This window comes from Meriones unguiculatus, chromosome 3 (assembly GCF_030254825.1).
Source record: "Meriones unguiculatus strain TT.TT164.6M chromosome 3, Bangor_MerUng_6.1, whole genome shotgun sequence".
NCBI lineage: Eukaryota > Metazoa > Chordata > Mammalia > Rodentia > Muridae > Meriones > Meriones unguiculatus.
The window spans coordinates 10,210,111-10,226,628 of NC_083351.1; the positions used below are offsets into that span (position 1 = coordinate 10,210,111).

The 16,518-nt window shown below is 52.1% G+C and overlaps 1 protein-coding gene and 1 long non-coding RNA gene across 13 annotated transcripts in view; one reads left to right on the forward strand and one right to left on the reverse strand.

The window, feature by feature from the left end:
* The window catches only part of LOC110545122 (uncharacterized), a 29,639-nt gene extending 22,652 nt beyond the window's left edge, over positions 1 to 6,987 (reverse strand). For 7 of the 9 annotated variants that reach the window (XR_009590496.1, XR_009590493.1, XR_009590494.1 and 4 more), the window contains exons 1-2: positions 6,851 to 6,987; positions 1,596 to 1,704 (exon numbers count right to left, since the gene is read on the reverse strand). This is a non-coding gene — a long non-coding RNA (uncharacterized LOC110545122). Of the gene's footprint in view, positions 1 to 1,595; positions 1,705 to 5,004; positions 6,722 to 6,850 lie in introns of those variants that run through there. The other 2 variants (XR_009590500.1, XR_009590498.1) reach the window with 2 other exon arrangements.
* Positions 6,988 to 7,154: 167 nt separating this feature from the next.
* The window catches only part of Tmem51 (transmembrane protein 51), a 49,577-nt gene continuing 40,213 nt past the window's right edge, over positions 7,155 to 16,518 (forward strand). For 2 of the 4 annotated variants that reach the window (XM_021630971.2, XM_060379137.1), the window contains exon 1: positions 7,525 to 7,687. The gene's annotated coding sequence lies outside the window, so the exon portion shown is untranslated. Of the gene's footprint in view, positions 7,292 to 7,524; positions 7,688 to 7,795; positions 8,191 to 16,518 lie in introns of those variants that run through there. The other 2 variants (XM_021630979.2, XM_060379136.1) reach the window with 2 other exon arrangements.

Genomic DNA, 16,518 nt, shown 5'->3' on the forward strand with positions numbered 1-16,518 from the left:
CACTGTGTCTGTCTCTCATTTGTAAGGCGAGGTCAGTTGGTGATTTCCTTCCTGAAGGCTGAGGAGGATAAATGGGTCTCCATGGCATGTGTGTGTACTCATGCGAAAGCCAGAGGCCAGCCTCTGGTGTTATTCCCCAGGGGCCATCTACTGCAGTTTTTGAGGCAGGGTCTCTCACTAGGACCTGGGGCTTATTAGGCTAGACTGACTGGCCAACAAGCCTCAGGCATCCTTCTGTCTCCACCTCCACAGCTTTGTGTTTATAAGCAACCATCACCATAATGCTCCTTTTTTTTTTTTTACATGGGTCCTGGGGTTTGAACTCAGGTCCTCCCATGATTGAGCAGCAAGCCACCTTTCAGCCCTAGAGAGGATGTTAGTTGCCATTTCTCTGCCTAAGGGTTGGGTTTATTTCTTCTGTGTCTCAGTCACAGAGGATCCTCATGCCACCTCAGTGATTTCAAAACACTTACTGACTGGCTTCATAGCGGGCACAGCAGCCGGGCCTGACCTCCAGCACAGCCTTCACACTGTGGGTCCCTCCCCACTGCAGGTCCAGGCTTACACACAATTGCTTTCAGGTCCTTTTAGTGCAAGGAATGGAAAGCCCTGTGTTCTAGTTTATGGGGCTCTGCTGGATACGGCTGAAGTCTGATGTTTCCGGGTAACCATTTATTTGCACTCGGTCTATGATAATGGACTCCCTTTTTTCAGCAGGGTACTAAAAGTCTCTCCTGATCTGGTAACCCCAGGGCTTGTAAAAAGTGTCACATAGGGCAGGGCAGATTACAGATCCTTTCCTGATAGGAAAGCCACTCCAGCAAGCATCTGGGAATGCCTAGAAATGCCCGACCCTAAGGATCTTAGTCTTCAGCAGTGACCTTCAGTTGTTCTTGGAGATTTCCCCCTCACTCCTAGGATAATTAAGTTCTGTATTTTCCTTCTTGTGATAGGCCCACGCTACTTCATGGAAAACAAGGCACTGAGCCATTACAGGTAAATCAAGTGTCTCTGACCCCCTGACTCCAGCAAATCAAACACATTCTCCCACAAAATCCCTCCCCTTGCCCTTGGTTTATAATAAATGTGCTGACTGGCTGCATGATTCCATCATCCTTCCAACATGACTGCCTGAGATTTATCATTTATCTCCCCCTGGCCTCGTCTCACCAGGCCTGCCCTTCAGCCTGCTGGGCCTACGCCTTGCCAGGCCTGTGTCTCAGCTGCAAGCTGACCAGGCATGGGGTTTTTGCCTGAACCTCTTCCATGCTCAGCACAGCAGCTTAACCAAAAGCTGTAACACTTTGGTATCGCTATAGGCTTTGGAATGTCTGAGTTTCCATTATCACTGGCCATTTCATTCTAAAAGAGCTAAACTGTAACACTCCGTGGAAAACCCTTTTCCACACTTGGCTTGGCTTAGCACAAGGGCCCTGCCCTAAAGTGCTCTAGCTGCCCCTGAGATAAATGGACCCCCCCCCATTTTCCATCCCCCATTCTCCATTCCCCCGTTCTCCATCTGGAAGCCTCCAGACCCCTGCCCAGTAGAGAACGACACTAGTTTGTTTCTCTCCATCTTGTAATAAAACACTTACCAAAACCAATTAGGAGAGGAAAGGTTTGTTTCATCTTTCGGCTTACAGGCCTTCATCAAGGGAAACTTCATCAAGCAGGAGCTCAAGGCAGACAGCCTGGAGGCAGAAACTGAAACAGAAGCCACGGAGTTATGCTGCTTACTGGCTTGCTCACCATACTTTCTCATAGCACTCAGAACCACCTGCCCAGGGATGCCACCACCCATAGTGGGCTAGGCCATTCCACATTCCACATTAATAAAAAAAAGCGCCCCACAGACTCACGCACAGGCCAATCTGAAGGAGACAATCCCTAAATTGAGGTTCTCTCTTTCTGGATAAATCTAGCTAGTGTCTAGTTGACAAAACAAAACAAAAGAAACAAACAACAACAACAAAAACCTAACCAGAACATTTTTGGACTAACTCAAGCCTTAAGGTAGACGAAAGTCAGGAAAAAATAAATAAAAATAAAGAATCCTGCAATGCCCTAAGGATCGGCAGGCCACAGCCAGCTGTGGCTTCTGTCTTACTCCCTCTTCAGCTAAGAAGCAAGCCTCAGCGTGTGAGCAGTAGCTTGGCACTAGCAGCCACTGCTGTGGCAACCTTCCAGCTGCTGTGCCTCCATGTCTAGGCAAGGCTTCCATGTGAGCCCCAGTGTCTCTGGGTGACCCCAAAAAGTCACAGCCACCACAAGGAGTCCTGCCAATAAGGCATGCCAGGGAACGCAACAGGAACGGTATCGCTAGTGAAGAGAGAGCCACCAGAAGAGACGCTGGTCCACGCTGAGCCACGGTGACAAGTTGCCAGGCTGAGGGTCACACCAGGTCGGGAGGCTTAGTGTGTCCTCGCTGGAGAGGCTGGTCTTGATGAGGAGAGCAGCGGGGATAGGGCTAAAATCTGTACCACACACCCTCAATTTGACAGTGTGGGGTATAGATTTAAAGGGCTGAATGGGGCACAGAGGAGCATGCCTGCCAGCCCAGGCACACGAAGCTGGTAGTGAAAGATGGACCCATGGGTTCCGTACAATCGGGGGTCTCAAGAACTGCTGCCCACTAGGCATGGCGGTGCATGCCTGGAATCCCAGCATCCTGAGGCTCTTCACACTTTCCAGGACAGCCTGGTCTACATAGTGAGTTCCAGGCCAGCCTGGTCTACATAGTGAGTTCCAGGCCAGCCTGGGTAACATAGGGATCTCCAGGCCAGCCAGAGCTACATAGTAAAACCTTGCCACAAAAACACCAAAAACAAACAAAAAGAAACAAAACAAGACAAAAGGCCAGAACAGGACGTGAAGCTGTCCCAAATACTGGGGCGTCCCCCCAAGCTTCAGTCCCAGCTGTCCGACTTGTCCGCACTGGCCCAGTGACTCTGAGAGAGTAAGCAGGCAGAGAACATATTTTTGAAATTAAAATTTGTTTTCAGGAAATGAGACCGAAACTGTTTCCTTTAAGCAGACGGTCCCACTCTGATTTTGCACGACACCATGTGAACCCAGGCCTGTCTGCGACGAGGAGCTGACTCAGCCTTCAGAGAGGCTGGGCCAGTATGTCACTCCTGCAGCTCCCATGCAGGACCTGTCACTTCCTGGTGAACAATAGGGGCGATCCAGCCCGAGGCCGGGGTGCACACACGTGCAACTTAGTGCTCACTGTGGGCAAGAGAGCAGCAAAGAGGCTTGGACACAGCAACTCCCGGGTGTAGAAACAAGCTCCCAGGAAGAGTAAGTGGGAATCTACATTCAGGAGGCCAAGGCAGGAGGGTCACGAGTTTGAGTTTAGCCTGAGTACATAAGGCTTTCTGTTTTTTGTTTTTTGTTTTTTTTTTAAAGTAAGTGGGAAAACCAGGGACCTTGGAGGGAAAATAGTGACAGATGGCAGAAGCCACAGCCAGCAATGGAAAGCACAGGACTGACAGCTGGCTCCTGACCAACTTCTAAATATTTATAAACATATTAAAAATGTAAATTACATGTATCCATTTATGTGTTCACATGTGCACACACATAAGGGAGTCAAGGGCAACTTCTGGCAGCCTACCTCTCCTTCTGCCCTGTGAGTTTCTAGGATCAAATTCAAGTTGCCAAAAAAAAAAAAAAAATCAAGTTGCCGTGTACTGAACCGTCCTGCTGGCCCGTGAGCACATAAAACAATTATTATTATGATGTGTGTTTGATGGGAGCATACCTATGCCACAGTGCTCATGTGGAGGCCAGAGAAAGGTCTGTCCCTCCCACCTTCCCTTGGATCTGGGAATTGAACTCATGTCCTCAGGCGTGTCCATCAAGCACTTGCTGGCTTGGCTCTCGGGCATACTTTTTTATTGAAGAGATATTTTAATTTCCAGATAAAGGTTCTAGTCACTGACCAGTGACAATAGTGAGAGTTTTTTGTTTGGTTGGTTGGTTGGTTTGGTTTTGGGTGGTGGTGGTGGTGGTGTGTGTGTGTGTGTGTGTGTGTGTGTGTTGAGACAGACCCTCACAAAGCTAGTCTCAAACCTGTTACAGAAGAAGGGTGGCCCTGAACTTCTGATCCCCCTGCCTACTAGACTTGTCCTCTCAGCCAGCCTTCAGGAAAGGGCCCAGCAGAGAGGTCCTGTGTTCCAGAGTGGGAAGCACAGTGCCCCCAACAACTGAAGTCCAGATGACACGGGGACTCGCACGGAACTCCACCAAATCCCGCTGCATCCGAGCCTCATATTGATCCTGCAATGGGGGTATTTTTAGCATCACTATTTTTGTTTTGTTTTCCTTCTTGATGTGCTGAGGAAGGGACTCAGGGCCACAGATGGGGCCACACATGGGCTGTGCGTTTATCACTGTAATCCTCACCGTAAGACAAGCTGTCATGTAGCCCAGGCTGGCCTCGAACTTAAGTATGTACCTGAGGATGACCTTGCAGTTCTGAGCCTTCTGCCTCCACCTCCTCCTCCTCATTGCAGGGATTACGGGAGTGTGCCAGCACCCTGGGGTTTATGCCCTGCTAGGAAACAAAGGTAGGGCAAACACTCTACCCACTCAGCTACATCTCCAGCCCCTATTTGGGGAATTATTTAATTAAACTAATTAGCTTGTTGTTTTGGAGACAGTTTCATTAAGTTGCTCAAGATAGGACTGGCAATGTGGTATAATGGTAAAATACTTCAGTTCACACACATGAAGCCCAAGCTTCGGTCCGCACTGATAACAAAAGAAGGTTGCCCAAGGTAGCTTCAAATGTGCAATCCTCCTGCCTCAGCATCTACAGAATCTGGGGCCACAGGCATGGGCCCCCCTAAGTGCCCAGCCAGCATCACGGCTTTTATAACTAAAGAAAGTAACTGAGGCCCAGAGAGGATAAGACATTGTCCCAAGGTCACACAGCTCACAAATGGCAGAGAAGCCAAAAAGTAAAAATAAAAAATACAGACAGATCTGATGAAATCTTACCCTCTTTCTCAATCCGTGGTTCAGGCTATACCCTGGTGTCTCTTGAGAGAAGAGCTTTACAGCGGACAGTCAGCAGAAGGGCTGGTGAAATCAGCATTGGCCTGTACAGCTGAGAGTGCTAGATATATTCATTCCCCGTGGCTACTGTACCAAACTGCCAGGAACTGCTGAGGCTTAGAGCAACGAGGTTACAGTTGTGGAGATCGGGTGCCAACTCCTCCCAGTCTAAAATCAATGTGCCACACCAGCCAGTGTGAAGACCCTTCTGGGATGTCTATCACATAATCTATCCCTCGTTTTCCAGCTCTGGGCTGCTAACATCCCTTGGCTAACAGCCTCCTTTCAGAAGCTGTATCTGGAGCCTGCTTCCACTGTCAGGCCTCTGACATGACTGGCCTCCTCCCTTCTATTTATAAACCCCCTGTGTCTACTTTGGATGAGCCCTGATCTCCAGACTCAGCTTGATCACAGCTGCAGTCTCTCTACATCTAAAGTATTGGGTTCTGGAGACTGGGGTGTGGATAACTTTAGGCGGACATTATTCTGTCAGCACTTGGAAATTCCTGGCATAGTTGTTCAGAGCCAGGGTCCTGCCGAGTCCCTCAGTTCAAATCCTATACTCCCTCAGTGCTGGCCGATCCAAGAATGTAACTCACTTCACTTTTTGTGGCCTCCCCTGAAAGGCCCTCCCTTCCTCTTCTTCCCCTGTGCCCCTCTCCAAGTCCACTGATAGGGGAGGTCCTCATCCCCTTCCCTCTGACCCTAGCCTATCAGGTGTCATCAGGACTGGCTGCACTGTCTTCCTCTGTGGCTTGGTAAAGCTGCTCCCCCCTCAGGAGGTGATCAAAGAGCCAGCCAGTGAGTTCATGTCAGAGACAGTCCCTGTTCACATTACTAGGGAACCCACTTGGACACTGAGCTGCCATGGGCTACATCTGTGCAGGGGTTCTAGGTTATCTCCGGTTGGCATTTTTCTCCATTGAGGTTCCCTCCCCTCAGATGACTACAGCTTGGGTCAAGTTAACATAAAACTGGCCAGCACAATAGGTAATAGACAGTCAGTGTTTGAGAATCATGTCTTTGGATCTTTTCCCCTCAGGACACATGTGTCCGGCTGACATGAAGTGGGATAAGTGGACACGAAGCTCCTATGTGGGAAGGTAGAAGGCAACAGAACCACGCTGGGGCAGAGGGGTGCACAGGGGAAGCCGGGAGCAGAACACACTTTCTCTGCCATTCTCTTGGTTCTGCTCACAGCAGCTCAGCCTTGGCTCTGAAGCTCTTGGCCTCTCCCCGCTGGGAAGATGGTTTTCTGAGATACACGGACCTGCCCAGCTGGATTAGACACAGAGCGGGGCGGGTCTGGGGCTGGATCCCGGCATGGAAAACTACCAGTATTCCTTGCTTCCACCTTTGGGACTGTCTGAATGACCTCCCCAGAGTGTGTCAGGGTGAGCTGCAACCGAGGGGTCTGGGCTTCGGGTATAATCAATAACCACCTGCAGGTCTGAGATGGGCTGAGGGAGATGTTCAGGGATAGGGTGGGAACCCAGGCCGGCTTCGGAGTAAGGATGTGAGACACAGCAGCTACTCTTGCGCTCCAAGCCTGTTTCCAAAAACGCCTTTTGCACCTCCCAAATCACAAGCCATCCATGCTAACTTAATCTCTTGCTAACTGCTACTGCAAGTAATAGGTAGCGGTGTAAGAGTGTGTGATTGGCCTCCGAGGGTACACAGCGCGATGAATTTACGGATCAGGAATTCCAAGTGAACTTGGCTGCAGCCAAGGGGTACAGCTTATCCAGAAAGCGGTCATCCCCAGTAGGAGGCGCCTTTTGGCCCTCACCTGACTTCTCCGATGCCGGGTTACTCAAGGATTTCTCAGGCCTTGAACTTCAAAGAGCCGGAGGCGCACCCACACAGCGACCCAGGTCGGAATTCAGAGCTGGCAGATCCGCGTCTGGAGTCGCGCGGTTCCCAGGCAAACTTCCGGGCAGGTGAGGCGCCGCTCAGCTCGGAGCACCCTACCCGGCTCCAGGCGGAGGGAGAAAACCAGCCGGTGATTCACTGGAAAGTTTTCTGCCAAGCTGGGAACGCGCCCCTCCAGGGGACACTCCCGAGCGGCACGTTCCACCCGGGTTAGTTCTCGAGGTGGCGATCCGGAGGGCATCCCGGAGCTGGCCGAGAGCACGAGCCGAGAGGCTGGGGAAACTTCGCTTTCTTCTTCCTTCCCTGGGCGGCAGGAGTCACCGGTGGAGAGGCGGCGGCGGCCTCCGCGCACAACAAGGTAAGTTTACGGCCAGGTGAGGTCGCGGAGCAGGGACTCCCAGAAAGCCATCCTCCGGCCGCAGGGTGCGAAACCCGGGACCCTGCCCTGCGCTGTGCAGTGCTAGGCCCTCCAGCCTGCTCCGCCCCGGGGTCCCGGTCCCCGCCTGGTGGCGTAGGGCGCTGGGTGGGCAGGTGGGCGGTGCCTCCTGCTGGCGCCCTCGGTCCCTCCCTCCGGCTCTCGGCGCTTCGGGCCGTGCTGGCTGATCCCCACAGAGGTCCCCGGGCTGTGCGCCCTCTCCACGCGGCGCTCCCCGTCTCCGGCTCCGCGGCCCGAGATTGTCTGGGGTGGGGGTGTCGCGGAACCCCCAGCCCCGGGCCTCCGGGCAGAGACTCAGCGTGACCCGCCGCCTCTGGGGTGAGTCTGCGCCCTCGCGCAGGGTGGTGTCCCGTAGGGTCCAGGTCGGGTATCCGTGCGCCCCAGAGCATCATGCCGGACGTGTTTCCCAGGGGACTCCGGGCCCTGCACCCTCCGCAACCGCACCCGGCCGGCGGAGGGTACTCCGGCCTCTCCGCGTCGCTCCGGCTTCGGCCTCGGGGGCCCCCTGTTGGCGGGGACAGGTGCCATGTGCCTGAGCCTGGACAGAGGCACCTGGCCACTGGGTGCTTTTTGTGAGAAAAGAACTTGAATAGGGAAGCACGCTGGCCGCGGGAGCCCCTGTCCTTGCGCGTGGGGTGGACACCGTCTACTCTTTCTTTCTGACTGTTACCGGATTAAGAGTCATGCTTGTAGAAGCAATGGAGGGATAGAGAGCCAGAGATATCTTCCAGGATCCATGGTTTCTTCGCCTGTGTAATAGGAATGACGGAGCCCCAGGCTGAGGCTAGGCATTCCCGACCAGCAGAGCAAGGATTCTGTAGGTGAGTTACCGGTGCAGGGGAGAGCACAGTACTTATCAGATAGGGAGTTTGCTCGTACTTGGCCTGACTGGTGGGGTTGCGTTTGAGGAGGGGACAACCAAGCCTGATTACCAAGTTGGCCACTTTGAGATTTTTTTTTTCCTCAGCCACAGGGCAGGAGCAGGAGATCTGTCCTGCAAGCTTCTACGGGGGACCTTGCAAGCTGGTGGGTTGCGCCTCTGATGGTGCGTGTGGCCCTGAGCCAGGTCCTTGGCCAATCTGGGAATTCAGAGATGGAAGTCGGGAGCAGAGTGAAAGGGGCAGGGCCTAGGTAGGTGACTCAGGCTTGCAGGTACAGGATCTCCGCCTGTCCCCTCCAGGGCCTCCTCTGGCTTTTGTTTCGAAGGCTAACTTGAAGGTGCCTGGCCTCTTAAGAGGAGGGTGGAACAGCTTCCCTGGGGAGACCTGTCACTCAGGGGTCCCTGGGAGGGGAGCTACTCCTTTCCCAATATCTCCCCCAGGACTGATCAAAGGTTCCCCCAACCCAGACAGAAAGAAAGGAGCAGCTGGAGGGAGAGTGGCTGGTGGTGACTCTGTTGGTGGTTGGGTAATACCCAAGGCCAGACCTTCCCAATCAGGAAATCAAGGAAGTCAGCGGTTGATGGGACAAGGGCCCTAGTGGGTGATGTGGTAACCCGTGTTCTCCTGCTGGCTGTGTGAGGGATGGTGGGCAGTCACCCCACCACCACCCCCAGCCCGTCTCCTCATCCAAGATGGGAGTGCTGAGCTCCCAGACTGCAGGGAGGCATTGGTGGCACAAACTCTGTGTTCGTGTGTTAGGGGGCTTAGGAAGAAAAAAAAACAAACAAGCAAAGTACTGATGCAGTCACCAGGAGGTTGGCATCCCTGAGGACAGCAGGGGAAGGTGTCAGAGCTGAGGAGATGCCAGAAGCAATACATAATATGGAGCTATATCACGGGTGAGTGGTTGTGCTGGGCGGGGTGCCAATCAGGTAGCGGGAGTGGGTTTTGTGGTTGGGTTGAGGGTGAAGTTTAAAGGCCTGGGGTCCATGATGAGATGGACTGGGCAGGCCGGGGTGTAGTGGGGCATCCCACAGAGATGAGCAGAGGTAGACCGAGCATTTTCTGTAAGCCAGGAGCTGCCCAAGGTAGTGTAGACACACATTCCGTTCTAGGTCTTGGCAGGGGAGCCAAGGTTCTGATAATTCCGGAGGTGGGGAGGGGGCGGGGCTTAATCGTACAGGGCTTGCTTGTCGCGTGAGGGCCTGGGTTCCATCCACAGCACTGAAATCACAACAGCGGCAGCCAGACTTGCTCAAACTTAATTCAAAAAGACAACCAGGAACGGGCAAGCCGGCCATTGGCTGGACAGCAGGGACACTGAGAGGCACTGGGCAGGACACCATACAGAAGGCAAGGATTAACGTGTGACCTTCACACGTGACTGACGGTCAAGGGCAAGATTCCTGGACTTCATGGGAGGCCCAAAGGGCTGCCCTTGTTCCTACCAGAGAGCCCATGAGCTCCCAGGGTGTGGGCAGGACGCTGGACCCTCCAGCTGTTGCTTGCATTCCGGACGTCACAGCCTCGGGGCCTTCTCTGTCTACCCTGGGAACGGAAGAGGTGGCTCCCACTGATGTTCTCTGCTTTTGGATTTTAGGCGGGAGGTGGGGGGGGCTCCCGATTTACACCCTTAGGCCATCATGTTTCTGCTCTTCTGCCCTTCCCTGTTCTGAGGCCGGCAGGGAGCCTCTCCCATCCCTTGGACTAGAGGAGTGGGAGGGCTTGGACTGTAGGCTTCTCCTGTTGCAATTACAGATCAAAAAGCGACTCTAGGGCGGGCTTCTAGGGAAGCAGAGGCGCTGGGAAAGTTCCAGATGGTTCCCCACGGGGTCTTAGGAATCTGTATCTGCCTGCCGTTTCCCTTTACTTTCATGGTCAGCGCTTGGGCTCTCAGGGAAGCGCATCCTGCACTCAGCAGCCTCAGGAACACCCTTGGTGGTGTCCGTTGCCTGGAGGCCGACAGGAGGGTCTGCAGTGTGGCAGGTGGAGGGGAGCTTCCAGCTGTCCAGTCACCACCTTCACGTGACCAGCCGTGTATCTCAGAAGGGCTTGGCAGGTGAAGCTGAACTGAAGCCCACACTCCCCTCAGGGGTCCTTCACGTGATCCTCAGGGGTCCTGGCCACGTGGAGCTCAGTTTGGATGATCTTTTAGCTTCTGGGTTTTTCTGGGTGTTCCATCCAGCCTTGCTTCTCCGGAGCCTGGACAGGTGGCGCAGCCCGGCCTGGCCTGGCAGAGTCATTCTGTTTTCGGCCCCTGGCGCCAGGCCTCCTCTCCTGGGAGTTCTTGTTTGGTTTTCCTTTCCTGCCACAGGCCAGGCTGCCTTGACCGCTTCCAGATGGACCAAGACAGGGGCCAGAGAGCTGACAGGTGGATCTGTGCTAAGCTGTCCCAGCCACCACACCTCAGGCTGACTCCTAATCCCCCTGTCTTAAATCCTAGTCCCATCTCAAAACGGCCGGTTGGGCCTGGTGCTCGGCCGGCTGCTGCTCAGCGGTTCACTCGGGCTCCAGTGTCCCTTGGCCTAGATTTGCAGGCTCAGCTGCCCTCACATTTGCATGCTGGTCACTTTTGGACCTAGGATGTTGGAACCAGCAGGGGCCTTAGCTTCAGAAGTCCAATCTGCTAATCTTACAAATGGGGAAACTAAGGCGCCCAAGGGAGGGGAAGGACATGTCTGAGATGAAAGCCAGGACCAGGCCTTGACTTTCCCAATTCTGTCTAGGATGATTTATTTTTATTATTTTATTTTATTTGCTATCAGTGAGTATGTGCAGTGGTGTGCATGCCAGAGCATGTGTGTAGAGGTCAGAGGACAGCTTCAGGGGATCTGTTGTCTCCTGCCTTGGGTTCTGGGGATGGGAAATCAGTTCATCAGCCTTGGCAGAAAGTACCTTTGCCTGCTGAGTCATCGCACCAGCCTGTCTTGGATGTTTTTGAGGGTTCTTCTGTGTGTTTGTTTGTGGAACAGGGCCTCATTTAGCCCAAGCTGGCTTTGAACCCCATATGTAGCTAAGGATAAATTCTGATCGTCCTGCCTTCCCTCGTGAGCGTAAAGATCACAGGCTCCCAGCACCACGCCCAGGTATGGGCTGCTGGGGCTGGGACCCAGGGAGCTTGACATTTTCAGGTCCTGTCTGCTCATTGTCATCTGGGAGGGAGCTGCTGGTGATGTGTGGTTGATCCTCCCTTGTTCAGCAAGCAGTACAGGTGTGTCTGCATGCTCAGACTGAGGAACAGCTGCTTCTCCAGACGGCAAGCACACAAACGCTTTGTAAAGACAGGGAAGGACTGTGTCCTAGACCCTGGCTGTAGAGCTGTTTGGTTCTACTCTACAGTCAGACTAGAATCTGGTTTTGCATTCCGGGGTGCTGCGTTCTGAGGGGACAAGTTTTCTCCTACGGGTTCTGGCACGTTAGCCCATGTGCTTCTACATGGTGGTCATCAGGAATTCAGGGGTCTGGCTTTCAGGGTCACTTCAGCCAGGACACTGCCTTGACCCAGACCCTCTAACACAATTCGAGATGCAGCAGGCTTCGGAGTCCATGCTTCTGTATCACGTGAGTGTTAAGGAGAGGATTATGGGGGCTGAGGAGGTGGCTCAGCAGTCAAGAGCACTGACTGTTTCTCTGAAGGACCGAGGTTCAATTCCCAGCCCCCATGTGGCAGCTCACAACTGTCTGTAATTCCGGTGTCAGGGGAATCTGACACCCTCACACAGACATACATGCAGGCAGAACACCAATATACATAAAGTAAAAAGAAATGCATTAACTTCTGTTAAAAAAAAGAGAGAGAGAGAGAGGATTGTGTTTAAGATAGTCTCATCCTCATGAGCTTCTTAGAAAGAGGAGGCTGACATCTGCACAGGACCAGTGGGACCCCAAGGTCACGCCGAGGAAGAGTTTAATTTAGGCTGTGTTCATCTTGAGCCAACCAGTGCTACCTTGTCCCATGGAACTCCTGATTTGGGCTTGTTTGCTTCAGCTCTTCTTGGGAGTAGGTGACAAAAGTGGAGGCTGAAGAGCTGTCTTGGTGGCTAAGGGCACATTCTGTGCACGCATGATTCGAGATCCGTGCTTGCACGTAACAGGCTGGGTAACTCTCCGTTGCCTGTAACCCCAGCTCTATAGAAGACCCAGACTGGGAGATCCCTGGGATTTACTGGCTTCTGGTCTAGCTGAGAAAAAGAGGACCCAAGGTTCAGGGAGAGACCTTGCCTGAAAGAATAATGTGGAGGATGAGACATGGAACCCTCTTCTGGCCTCTGCACACGTGCACTGGTGTACACACACACACACACACACACACACACACACACACGGGCACATAACACATAGACACACACATACTTTAAAGTTTTCAAGTCTTTCTTTTTTTTTTTTTTTAAGAGTCAAAGGCAAAATTAAAATGTGCTGAGAATTTGCTTCCTAGGCAAGTGATACAGGGAGGCTCTCCTTGGGGACAGACTTTTGGGATGGGACATTGGAAGTCATGGGCAGACAGTGGGTGTCTTCCAGGATTATGCTTGCAGACTGTGGGCAACGCCTTTTATTTGGTTGTTTTGAGACTTGGAGTCTTGTGTCCCAGGTTGGCTTTCATCAGCTATATATCCAGAGATGGCCTTGAACCGCTGGTCCTTTTGCCTCCACCTCTCCAGCTCTGGGATGCAGGCGTGTGCCACCGGTTTATTTAGTGTGTTGTCAGTGGGTCCGGCAGTCAGCTAAGCGTTCTTGCCCTGTCTTTTCAAAAAGTGGAAGAGAGGAAAGACTAGGATATCTATATCCACAATATTTTAAAACATCTATTTATTTTGTATCTGTCTTGGAGGGGTTGGAGGGAGACCGTTTGGTGCCATGTCTAGTATGTGGAGGTCAAGGGATGACTTGTAGGACTTGGCTCTCTCTCCCCACCAGATGAGCCCCAAGGATCAAACTCAGGTCAGTGGGCTTCGTGGCAAGCACCTTTACCTTCTGAGTCGTTTCACTGGCCCATGGGAAGTATTTATTATTATTATTATTATTATTATTATTATTATTATTATTATCATTATTATATGTTCTCACTATGCAGCCCTGGAACTCTCTATGTAAACCAGGTGGCCTCAAACTCGCAGAGATCCTCCTGCTTTTGCCTCCCTAGTCCTAGGAGTAAAGGCATATGCCACCACACCCTGCCTAATTTTATCAATTAAAAAAAAAATCACATTTATTTATTATTTTGTGTGTGTGTGAGAGAGAGTTGGGGTACACTTGTGCCAAGGAGATATGGCTGAGGAGAGATCAGAGGACAGCTTGCAGGAATCTGTTCTCTCCTTTCGCCCTATGGGTCCTATCAAATGCAAGGTTTGTCTTCACAGTGTGTATCGGCAGATACACCCTGGGTGTGGAAGGTCCCTCTGAAGGAATTCAGAGACCTTACAAGTAAGATGTATCACAAAGTGGTGCATCACCAGGCTCGGCTTCACAGCATGTACCTTTCCCTGCTGAGCCGTCTCTTGGGCCCATGGGAAGTCTGTGTAAGTGTGGTCTCAGTCAAACAGCAGGGAGAGCTTTGGGCAGCCCTGCTTCGGGCCACTGGGTTTCTATGCTGGGATCCTGGGAACTTGGGATTTCTTGGATAGTTCCCAGAAGCAGCTCAGGCTTTGCAAGGACAGGGCTCAGGAGTGGGAGGCAGCACCAGCTGGAAGGAGGAACTGCTTGCAAATGCTCCAGATACACCCTGGGTGCGGAAGGTCCCTCTGAAAGAACTCAGAGACCTTAAAAGTGAAATGTATCACAAGGTGGAAACACCCTGTTTACACATCCTTCTCAGTTCTTCTTAGAGGAAACAGGCAAGGGCGGGTGGGCACCAGGCCTCACTCCGCCGAGTGGAGACTGTGACTGCGCTCCAAGGCAGCGGTGTGAGGTAGCGATCTGGCCTGGGCCCACATCCGCAGCACAGATTGTGCTGGCTGAAGGCCACGCTGTGCGAGCACTAGGATCAAGCTTTAGGAATGCCCGTTGCTATCTGGCAGCAGTCCTGCTTATAATGCTGACGTAAAGCATCGCCTTATCAGGGCTGGAGAGATGTTTTAATGTGAAGGGCACTGGCTGCGCTTGCAGAGGACCTGGTCCCAGAACCCACATGGCAGCTCACAACAGCCTGTAACTTCAGTTGCAGAGGATCTGATGTCTTCTCCTGGCTTCCTTGGGTACCTGCACACACATGATACACACATACATGCATGAACTCACATGTAAGTAAATTTAAAATAATAATTCTTTTTACAAAAAGAACTCATGGTTCAAAGGCAGGACTTATCTACCCTCTCCCCCAGCATAATAACCCTGTTTCCTATTTCATCATTTCTTCTTCCTTCTCCTTCTCTTCTTTTTAATATTCTCTTTTCTTTTTTTGACACAAGGTCTCAAATATCCCAGGCTGGCCTCAAATTTGCTGAGTTGCCTAGCATGACCTTGAACTCCTGATCCATCTGCCTTTACCACTTCAGTGCTGGGATTACAGGCATGCCCTCCACACCCAGGTTAGGAGGTGCTGGGGCTCGAACACAGCTTTGTGCAAATTGAGCAAGCACTTCTTCAGTATCCCAGATCTTCCTCCTCCTCCTCTTCTCCCTCTCTTTCTCTCTTGCTCTCTCTATCTAGAGCTTTATGGATGACTGAACAACCCCCCAAGACTGTCTTCCTGGCCTAAGAGGACCAAGACCAGCCTAACTTCAGCCACCATATATTGGCAGAACCCAAGCTCACCAAGGTGGGCCACTGCCTTGAGATCACAGTATTGTGTAATGTATAGTTCTGGAAGTCTCCAGAAGGTTCTGGACTGTTCTCTGCAGGAAACTAGGAGTGGCTGCTGGGACTAAGTCGTGGGCCTTGAATATGCTAAAGCCAGTAAGCTACGGGCCCAGGTATGCTTAGTGGAATCTTACATTTTTGCCAACACAGTTTCCTCTTCAATCAGGCCTCTCTAGAGGGGCTGAGAACTGACTTGCCTTCTTTCTGAGCATTCTGCCCCCACTATCTGGCCTGATTAGGGTGTGGACCCGAATTGTTGATATTTGGTAGAAGAAACATGATTTTTGTTTGTTTGGTTGGTTGGTTGGTTGGTTGGCTGGTTGGTTTTGTTTTTGTCTTTTGAGACAGGGTGCCTCTGTTGTAGCTCTGGGAACATGATTTTTAAAAAGCTCTCCACCTCCCCCTAGAAAAGCATCTGAGGAGACCTCAGGTCAGTAGGAACATGAACTGCAGGCTGGGGTTGGTGATTATGGGCTGGAACTGCCTCTGGGACTGTGGTTTCAAGCGATCAGCAGTGTACAAATGGTTGTGTCTTGGTCTCCACACGCAGGCATATGTAAAAGTATTTTCATAGGCAAATTGGTAAACAAATGCTCTGTTACAGCCCGTAGTTACTGAGTCTGCCATCAACAGACACTCAGCCCCTGCCGGAGGGATACAGCCTATAGTCCTGAGGGAGACAGTGAGGAAGGTACCAAGCAGTTGGAATCTAATCAGGGGACCCGGGCCCAGGAAGGAGGAAGGGGTTAACTCGAACTCAGTGTGCCGGAAAGAGCTTTATTTTATTTTAGTGATAGCATCTCATGTTGCACAGGTTAGCCTAGGACCGTATAGTTGAGGATGACCTTGAATTCCTTTTCCACTCTCCTTCCCGCCCTCTCCCCCTGCACACAGCAGAGTGCTAGGATTAGAGATCTGTACCAGTACACGTGATTAATGCAATGCTGGAAATCGAACCCAGGACCTCACATGTGCTAGACAGCATGACACCCACTGTGCTACATTCCCCAGCCTGAGGGGAAAGGACTTTTAAAGAAGTGACGTCTGAGTTGACCCGGGAGGGGGGATGAAGTTCAGGTGCCAGCAAGCGCTCCAGGCGGATGCAGCAACCTGTGCAAAAGTCCCTGGAGCAGGAGTCTTAAGTTCACAGGGGCCCATGGAGCTGCGAGGAGGGTGGGGTGGGAAAACCTACCTCGTTTCTTCCTAGAAGTTATTTCAGTGGTGGAAACTCCTTAGAAAATTAAAATAGACCTGCCCTGCCATCCAGCAGCTCCGCTTCGGGGTATATGCTCAAAAGAATTCGGCTCAGGAGAGACGTTTGCTTGCTGTGCCCGCAGCTGTTTGTAAGAGCTAGAGTGTGGAAGGGGCGTCCACCGGTGGAAGGACAAACAGGGGAACGCGGCCCATACACAGAATGGGATAGCCTTCAGTCTTCATGCACGCGCTTACCTAAGAGAAAAAAAAAAGCCT